The sequence below is a fragment of the Eumetopias jubatus genome, unplaced genomic scaffold (assembly GCF_037043125.1).
Source record: "Eumetopias jubatus isolate StellerSeaLion01/CBP00866 unplaced genomic scaffold, mEumJub1_p1.0 scaffold_6, whole genome shotgun sequence".
Classification (NCBI taxonomy): Eukaryota; Metazoa; Chordata; class Mammalia; order Carnivora; family Otariidae; genus Eumetopias; species Eumetopias jubatus.
Window position 1 is genome coordinate 89,382,779 of NW_028274812.1, and position 10,654 is coordinate 89,393,432.

General features: G+C 37.6%; 1 pseudogene; it reads left to right on the top strand.

Annotated features, from left to right (window-relative positions):
- The first annotated feature begins 7,486 nt into the window (after window positions 1-7,486).
- On the top strand, window positions 7,487-8,231 carry LOC114204549 (density-regulated protein pseudogene; annotated as a pseudogene).
- Window positions 8,232-10,654: the final 2,423 nt, after the last annotated feature.

Sequence of the window (10,654 nt, forward strand, 5' to 3'; positions counted from 1 at the left end):
GTGTATTTTTCTCTTCAATCAAGAGAAATTTAGATTAATAAAGCCATATATTGTAAAACAATTTGCAATGTTATTGCATATAATCTGCATTTCATTTGTATATCTACTTTTTTCCCTGGTCAGTTTTTATTACGTATAGACAAACATTTTAAAACACTACCACTGTCTGATTCTTAGGAAGATACAAAACAAACTTACTAAATGTAGAGAAAAAGCAATCATCTATGGAAAATTCCATGTCAAAGATGACCCCTCCTCCTTTAAAAGAATATGCTAGAGTATTAAGGTGAATGGTATATTAAATATTAAAGTGTAGGGGTGCCTGAGTGGCTTAGTCAGTTAAGCATCTGACTTGGTCTCAGCTCATGTATTGATCTCAGAGTTGTGAGTTCAAGCCCCACATTGGGCTCCACACTGAGCATTGAGCCTACTAAAAAAAAAAAAAAAACCTTAAAGTGTATATTAAAAATATGCTATATGGTCTATTTCTCGTAAATATTCCATAAAATAGATATTTTATATATTTTCAAAAATAACTTTCCTTTTATAGTTACACAATATGAGATTCCATGATATTGAAAAGTATCATATGGCCCAGTGTCTGTGATTAATTGACTGATCTAACACTTCTGAAACTCAGTTTAACATGTATAGACTTATATGGAAGATTTAATAGTTTGACAGGGAAAGTAAGAAAGTGCCTTAAAATTGAAACTAATAATAACGAAAATGATAATGTTAGATAACTAACATTTATAAGAACTTAAAATATACTAGGTATTATTTTTAAGATTTTATTTATTTGAGAGAGCGAGAGAAAGAGAGCACACAAGCAGGCAGAGGGGCAGAGGGAAAGGAAGAAACAGACTCACCACTGAGCAGGCAGCCTCATGTGGGTTCGATCCCAGGACCCCAGGATCATGACCTGAGCCAAAGGCAGACACCCACCCAACTGAGCCACTCAGGAACCCCAAAATATACTAGTATTTTAAAGAAGTATTTGAAGAGACTAGATATATTCTATGATAGCTTAAGTCAGTAATACACGGGAGATAACCATTCTAGCTTTTTGAGGGATAAAAAAATGAAAACAAAATATAGATAATAAATACAGCAAAAAGGAAGGAAGCAGTATAAAATGCAAAAGTAAGAAATAAAATTAGACATCTATCTTAGATATAAACTCACCTACTAAGAGAAAGTATACTTTAGAATTAAAATAAGTATATTAGTTGGGGGATGGAATGCAAAGAAAAATTAAGTGCTATGTTTGACAAACGTGAAATAGCATGACTTGAAGAAACTGAAAGCACAAATATGTTAAGGCAAACCAATTAAATTTATACAAATATAATGCAAAGTTTATGATATTTGTTTTATAAGGCTTAAGTGTAAAGTGAAAAATTATACAACTGTAAATTCTTCTGTGTTTTGCTTTTTTTTTTAAAGTAGCTCACACCCAGTCTGGAGTCCAACATGGGACTTGAACTAACAACCCTGAGATTAAGACCTGAGTTGACGTCAAGAGTTGGAAACTTAACCAACTGAGCCACCTAGGTACCCCTGTGTTTTGCTGTTAACATTAGGGATTTTCTGAGTATAAGTCAACTAGATATTAAATAAACTAATGACAAAAACAAAACAAAAATAACGCCCTCCAATCAAAGCAAATAACAACAAAAAAATCCAAATCCCTTGAAATACAACAAAGTCTCTAAGATACTACTTAAGAAAAAATAAGGCAAATATATATCCAATATATCCAAGATCAAATAAAACAAGAAAAATCAACTGAAACCTGAGCAAGTTCAGATGAAATATACGATGTTAAAGATAGACTTGTTCTGTAGGCAAATGCAAACTGTAATTTGGGAACTACGTTTTGTGCTTTCAAAACAAAATGGTATTGTATACCAGATACGATAGGGTAAATATAAAGACTTTTTGTCTTATTGTTTAAATTTCTTTAAAAATAATTTACTTTTAAAGAAATAATAAAAACAATAACTTGTGTGTTTAAAACATATTTAGACGTAAAATGTATGACATACATAGCACAAAAGCAGAAGGCGAGAACATTAAATGTAATGTAAGAATCTCAAGTAATATAATATGGTTTACAAGCAGACTGATAAATTATAGTTATAAATCCTATAACTACTTAAATAACATAACAAAGTTTTGGTTTAGTCAACAAAGGAGATATTAGGGGATAATAAAATTATGCAATTAATCCAAAAGTAGGCAATTAAATGAGAAAAGGACAAAAAAAGAAGGGACAAATAAATAGCAAGACACAAGATATAAACCTAAAATATCTAAAACAACTTTGATAGAGGCGAACAAAGTTAAAGGACTTATACTACCATACATTAAACAATATTATAAAGTTACAGTTATCAATAGAGTGTACTATTGGGATCCAGATAGATGAATAAATCAATAGAACAGCTTAGAAAGTCCAGAAATATACACATGCATATATAAGTAGTTGATTTTTGATAAAGGTACAACTGGCAAAAATTCAGTGGATAAAAGTAATCTTTTCAACAAACAGTACCAGAATAAATAGATATCTATATGCTTAAAAAAAAAAAAAGATCTTCTACCCATATGGCACAGAAAATAATTATCTGAAAATGGATTATAGCTCAAAATGTAAAGCCCAACCAGAAAAAAATTTTATAAGGAGTCATGGGGGGGGGATTTTTGTGACCTTGGCAAAAATTAGGTCCAACCCCAAAAGCATGATCCATAAAAGAAAAAAAAATAATCAAAATTAAGATTTTTAGGACCTTCAAAAAGCATTGTTAAGAGAATGAAAATAAAAGTCACAGAAGGGAGACTTATAATATATCTTAAAAAAACTTCTATCCACAATATACACTGACTTCTCAAAATTTAATAAGAGGATGACCAAAAAAAAACATGAAAACTATGGACAGAGGAGGGGGAAAATATGGTGGAGGAGAAGGGGACCCTAATCCAACCAGTCCCCAGAATTAAGCTAGATATCTACCAGACCACTCTGAACACCCATGAAATCAGCCTGAGATGTAAGAAGATAGAGCTAGATCTCTACAAACAGAATATCGCAGGCGGTTGTTTCCGAAGTCTGAAGCAGGGAGCTGTGATTCTGCAGGCAGATATCAGAGGATAAATGGCAGTGGGAGGGAGCCTGGCTGTGGGGATCCTATACAACCGGTGAGTGACAGCCTCCCTGCTGGGGAGAGGGTAAAGACTCGCAGACCAGCAGTGGTGCGGGAAGGACTTTAGGGCAGCCCCCTGGATGGAAACTGCAGTGGTGGGGCCCCGCGTGTGAACTGGGGGTGGTTGGCAGTTTTAGAGGCACAAAAGGCAGAGAAGTCTCTGCCCCCACCTCCCCAACCTGGAGGCGAGGACTAGGAGCCCTCCTGAGGGACGCACAACCCAGGATGTTGCAGTTTATAGCAGCACAGACAGAAATGGAGATAGTGTGGCCTGGAGAGCTCACTGAAGAACAGACTGTGATCTCTCTGCTCTGAGGCAGAGGGTGGGAAATGATCTCCCTGCTCTGAATCTCAGAAGAGACACGGGAAGCTTCCAAGGGAAGCTGCCAGAGAACAAAAGCCCCCCCAAAAAGGTTTTCACTGAGCCCATCCCCCACCACAGGGGGCAGGGCAACTCTGCCCAAACAGGGTTGCCTGAGTAACAGCATGGCAGGCCCCTATCCCAGAAGACAGGCTGGGAGAACAAGAGGCCTAAGGTCCTTAGAAAACAGGTGCATCTTGTTTGGGTTGTTGTCAATAATTTGGACTCTATACATTCCCTCAACCAACCCTCAACAGAATGACTAGGAGGAGGAAGCCCCAAAATAGGAGACTCAGAGATTATGATTTATGCCACAGATTTACAAATGGATTCAGGTATAACCAAGATGTTGGAGATGGGGGCGCCTGGGTGGCTCAGTCGTTAAGCATCTGCCTTCAGCTCAGGTCATGATCCCAGGGTCCTGGGATCAAGCCCCGCATCAGGCTCCCTGCTCCACGGGAAGCCTGCTTCTCCCTCTCCCATTCCCCCTGCTTGTGTTCCCTCTCTCGTTGTGTCTCTCTCTGTCAAATAAATAAATAAATAAAATCTTTAAAAAAAAAAAAGATGTTGGAGATGGAATTCAGGCTAGCAATTTTGAAGACAATAGGTAGAATGGAGAAATCAATTAATGGCAACAGAGAGTATCTAAGGGCAGATATGAAAGCTGAATTGGCAGAATTTAAAAATGCTATGAGATCCAATCTAATCTGGATAATCTAACAAGGTAAGCGAGGCAGAAGAATGAATTAGTGACCTGGAAGACCATTTAATAGATAAAAAGGGAAAAGAGGAGGCCAGGGAAAAACAACTCAATCCATGAAAATAGAATCAAAGACATAAGTGACACCATGAAACATTCCAATGTCAGATTTATTGGAATCCCTGAGGGGGTGGAGAGAGAGAGAGAGGACTAGAAGATATATTTGAGCAAATCGTAGCTGAGAACATCACTAATCTGGGGAATGAAAAAAACATTCATGGCCTAGAGGCAGACAGGACCCCTCTCAAGATCAAGGAAAACAGGCCAACACCCCGGCATGTAATAGTAAAACTCACAAATCTTAGAACCAAGGAAACCATCTTAAGGGCAGTTAGGGGGAAGAGATTCCTACGTCCAGAGGGAGGAACATCAGAATAACGTCAGACCTATCCACAGAGACCTGGCAAGCCAGAAAGTCCTGGCAAGACATATTCAGAGTACTAAATAAGAAGAACATGCACAAAGAATACCTTATCTGACAAGGCTGTCATTTAGAATGGATGGAGAGATGCAGAGCTTCCAAGACTGGCAGAAACTGAAAGAATGTGTGTCCACTAAGCTGGCCCTGCAAGAAATATTAAGGGGGGTTCTATTAAAGGAGAAAGACCCCAAGAGTGATATAGAAAAGAAATTTGCACGGAAAGGCTATAAAAACAAGGTCTTCCCAGGCAACATGATGACAATTAATTCATATCTTTCAATAATCACTCTCAACATGAAAGGCTTAAATGCTCCCATAAAATGGCACAGGGTTGAAGACTGGATAAAAAGGCAGGACCCATCCATATGCTGTCTAAAAGAGACCGATTGTGAACCTAAAGATACATCCAGACTGAAAGTGAAGGGATGGACATCCATCTTCCATGCCAATGGACCTCAAAAGAAAGCTGGGGTAGCAATTCTTATATCAGAAAAATTAGATTTTAAACTAAAGACTGTAGTTACAGACACAGAAGGACACTATATCATTCTTAAAAGTTCTATCCAACAAGAAGATCTAACAATTGTAAATATATACGCCCCCAACATGGGAGCAGCCATCTACATAAGCCAACTGTTAACCAAAATAAAGAGTCATATTGATAACAATATGTTAATTGTAGGAGACCTCAATACTCCACTCTCAGCAATAGACAGATCATCTAAGCAGAAAATCAACGAAGAAACAAGAGCTTTGAATGACACCCTGGACCAGATGAACCTCATAGATATATACAGAACATTCCACCCTAAAACAACAGGATACTTGAGCACACATGGAACTTTCTCAGAATTGACAACATACTGGGTCACAAATCAGGTCTCAACCAATACCAAAAGATTGAGATTATTCCCTGCATATTCTCAGACCATAATGTTTTAAAACTGGAACTCAATCACAATAAAAAATTTGGAAGAAATTCAAACACTTGGAAACTAAAGACCACTTTGCTCAAGAATGTTTGGATCAACCAGGAAATCAAAGAAGAACTTAAACAATTCATGGAAATCAATGAAAACGAAAACACATCAGTCCAAAACCCATGGGATACTGCAAAGGTGGTCCTAAGGGGGAAATACATAGCCATCCAAGCCTCACTCAAAAAAACAGAAAAGTCCCGAATTCACCAACTAACTTTACACCTGGAAGAACTAGAGAAAAAGCAACAAATTATGCCTAAGCCACACATTAAAAGAGAAATAATTAAGATTAGAGCAGAGATTAATGAATTAGAAACCAGAAACACAGTAGATCAGATCAACAAAACTAGAAGCTGGTTCTTTGAAAGAATTAATAAGATCGATAAACCACTGGCCAGACTTACCTAAAAGAAAAGAGAAAGGACCCAAATTAATAAAATTATGAATGAAAGGGGAAAGATCATGACTAACACCAAGGAAATAGAAACAATTATTAGAAATTATTATCAACAAATATATGCCAATAAATTGAGCAACCTGGAAGAAATGGATGCCTTCCTGGAAACCTATAAATTGACAAGACTGAAACAGGAAGAAATTGACAACTTGAATAGGCCAAAAACCAGTAACGAGATTGAAGCAGTGATTAAAAACCTCCCAAAAAACAAGAGTCCAGGGCCTGATGGTTTCCCTGGAGAATTCTACCAAACATTCAAAGAAGAAATAATATCTATTCTCCTGGAGTTGTTTTAAAAAATAGAAACAGAAGGAAAGCTTCCAGACTCATTCTATGAGGCCAGCATTACCTTGATCCCCAAACCAGGCAAAGACCCCATCAAAAAGGAGAATTTCAGACTGATATCCCTGATGAATATGGATTCCAAAATCCTCAACAAAATCCTAGCTAATAGGATCCAACAGTACATTAAAAGGATCATCCACCACGACCAAGTGGGATTTATCCCCAGGATGCAAGGGTAGTTCAAAATTTGCAAATCAATCAATGTGATAGAACACATTAATAAGAGGAGAGAGAAGAACCATACGGTCCTCTCGATGCAGAAAAAGCATTTGACAAAATACAGCATCCTTTCCTGATTAAAACTCTTCAGAGTATAGGGATAGAAGGAACATTCCTCAAGTTCATAAAATCCATCTCTGAAAAACCCACAGTGAATAGCATCCTCAATGGGGAAAAGCTGAGAGCCTTTCCCTTAAGATCAGGAACACGTCAAAGATTTATTCAACACAGAAATATAAGTCCTAGCAACAGCAATCAGACAACAAAAAGAAATAAAAGGTATTCAGACTGGCAAAGAAGAAGTCAAACTCTCTCTTTTCACAGAAGACATGATACTTTATGTGGAAAACCCAAAAGACTCCACCCCCAAATTACTAGAACTCATACAGAAATTCAGTAATGTGGCAGGATACAAAATCAATGCACAGAAATGAGTTGCTTTCTTATACACTAACAATGCAACTGTAGAAAGAGAAATTAGAGAAACAATTCCATTTACAGTAGCACCAAAAACCATAAGATACCTCAGAATAAACCTAACCAAAGAGGTAAAGGAGCTATACTCTAGGAATACTCATGAAAGAAATTGAAGACAGAAAAAGATGGAAAAACATTCCAAACTCATGGATTGGAAGAATAAACATTGTTAAAATGTCTATGCTACCCAGAGTAATCTATACCTTCAATGCTATCCCAATCAAAATTCCAATGACACTTTTCAGGCGGCCCTGGCCGTGGAAGAGGAGTTGCATGTGTTGTTTCAGCTGGCGGTAGTGGCGGGAGCGGAGGCAGCGGGGGGTTGTGCGACCGCCCAGGTTTGTGAGATGGCTGCTGATATTTCTGAATCCGGTGGGCATGATTGCAAAGGAGACCCGAGGGGCAATACCAAGTTAGATGCAGACTACCCACTTCGAGTCCTTTACTGTGGAGTTTGTTCATTACCAACAGAGTACTGTGAATATATGCCTGATGTTGCTAAATGTCGACAGTGGTTAGAGAAGAATTTTCCAAATGAGTTTGCAAAACTTACTGTAGAAAATTCACCGAAACAAGAAGCTGGAATTAGTGAGGGTCAAGGCACAGCAGGGGAAGAGGAAGAGAAGAAAAAGCAGAAGAGAGGTGGAAGGGGTCAAATAAAGCAAAAAAAGAAGACTGTACCATAAAGAGTTACAATAGCCAAAATTCCTAGAGCAAAGAAGAAATATGTAACAAGAGTGTGTGGCCTTGCAACTTTCGAAATTGATCTTAAAAAAGCACAAATATTTTTTGCTCAGAAATTCTCCTGTGGTGCCTCAGTAACAGGAGAGGATGAAATCATCATTCAGGGAGACTTTACAGATGACATAATCGATGTCATTCAGGAAAAATGGCCAGAGGTGGATGATGATAGCATCGAAGATCTTGGAGAAGTAAAGAAGTGATTCTGAAAATTTGTCTCTATTTAATGATCTGAACTGAGAGTTGATATGGCCAAAGGGAGAGAGGCCTTTTAAAAATATGCATATTTATCCTACAGTAAAACTGTAGATTACCCTCACTCTTGGCGTTTTCACTGTTCTGTATAAGGCTGCTTGTTTTGTTTTTTTTTTTTATTGCCAAAGTCTAATAAACAGGGGAGACTGTCATGCTTATGCATGAAATAGAATTTAGTCAAATAAAAATTTTTGGTCATTTAAAAAAAAATTCCAATGACATTTTTCAAGGTGCTGGAACAAACAATCCTAAAATTTGTATGGAATCAGAAAAAAATCCGAATTGCCAAGGAAAGGTTAAAAAGAAAAACAAAGCTGGGGACATCACATTGCCCAATTTCAAGGTATATTACAAAGCAGTGATCACCAAGACAGCATGGTACTGGCACAAAAACAGACATATAGACCAATGGAACAGAATAGAGAACCCAGGTATGGACCCTCAACTCTATGGTCAAATAATCTTCGACAAAGCAGGCAAAAATACACAATGGAAAAAAGACAGTCTCTTCAATAAATGGTCCTAGGAAAATTGGACAGCCATATGCAGAATGAAACATGACCATTCTCTAGCACCATACACAAAGATAAACTCAAAATGGATGAAAGACCTCAATGTGAGACAGGAATTCATCAAAATCCTAGAGGAGAACATAGGCAATAACCTCTTTGACATCAGCCACAGCAACTTCTTTCAAGATACATCTCCAAAAGCTAGTGAAACAAAAGCAAAAATGAACTTTTGGCACTTCATCAAGATAAAAGCCTTCTGCACAGCAAAGGAAACAGTCAACCAAACAAAAAGGCAACCACAGAATGGGAGAAGATATTTGCAAATGACAGTACAGATAAAGGGCTTCTATCCAAGATCTATAAAGAACTTCTCAAACTCAACACTGAAAAAACAAATAATCAAGTCAAAAAATGGGCAGAAGACATGAATAGACACTTCTCCAAAGAAGACATACAAATGGCTAACAGACACATGAATAAATGTTCATCATCATTAGCCATCAGGGAAATTCAAATCAAAACCACATTGAGATATCACCTTATATCAGTTAGAATGGCAAAAATTGAGAAGGAAAGAAACAACAAATGTTGGAGATGTTGTGGAGAAACGGGAACCCTCTTACACTGTTGGTGGGAATGCAAGTTGGTACAGCCACATTGGAAAACAGTGTGGATGTGTCTCAAAAAATAAAAAATAGAGCTACCTTATGACACAGCAATTGCACTCCTGGGTATTTACCCCAAAGACACAGATGTAGTGAGAAGAAGGGTCATATGCACCCCAATGTTCATAGTGGCATTGTCTGCGATAGCCAAACTGTGCAAAGAGCCGAGATGCCCTTCAACAGATGCATGGATAAAGAAGATGTATTCCATATATGCAATGAAATATTACTCAGCCATCTGAAAGGATGAATACCCAACTCTTACATCAACATGGATGGGACTGGAGATTATGCTAAGTGAAATAAGTCAAGCAGAGAAAGTCAATATCATATGCTTTCACTTATTTGTGGACCATAAGGAATAGAATGGAGGACATTAGGAGAAGGAAGGGAAAAATGAAGGGGGGGAAATCAGAGGGAGAGATGAACCATGAGAGACTATGGACTCTGAGAAACAAACTGAGGGTTTTAGAGGGGAGGGGGTGGTGGGGTGGGTTAGCCTGGTGATGGGTATTAAGGAGGGCACGTACTGCATGGAGCACTGAGTGTTATACGAAAACAATGAATTGTGGATCACTACATCAAAAACTAATGATGTACTGTATGGTGACTAACATAATAAAAAAAATTAAAAAAAGAAAAACTATGTACAGAAGATTTGAGCTAACAGTTTTGTACAAAAATATACAGATGGTAAACAATGAAAGATGGTCAATATCATTAGCCAATAGGGAAATATAAATTAAAACTACAATGAAGTACAACTATAATATTTATTAAAATGTTTAAAGTTAAAAAGACAGACTATTGACAAGAATATGGAGCAGCTAGAATTCTTTACATTCCTGGTGGGAATGTGAAATAGTTCCACCTCCTTGGAAATTGCCAGTTTTTTAAAATGTTAAACATACACCTACCATAGGACTCAGCTATTCTGTCCTACATCAGATTATACCTAGTCATGGGGTAAGCCGTTGTGTTCTTGAAGGGTGCCTCCTTCTTTCTCTGCCTATAATGGACATGGTGAGGCAGGCCTGCTTTATTTATTTAAGGCAGATGCTGGGATAATTGGACTGCATGTACATGATCCATTTTTTTCCTGTTTTCAGTTCTTTATTCATGTTCATTCATCCTTTCTTCTCTCTCTCCCTCCAGTCTCTCTTTCTCTCTCACTTTTAACCCCTCCCATCTGTCTAATTTACCTGACTAGACTGGTTCTAGGATACAGATTTAAGTTAGGAATTAGCATTAA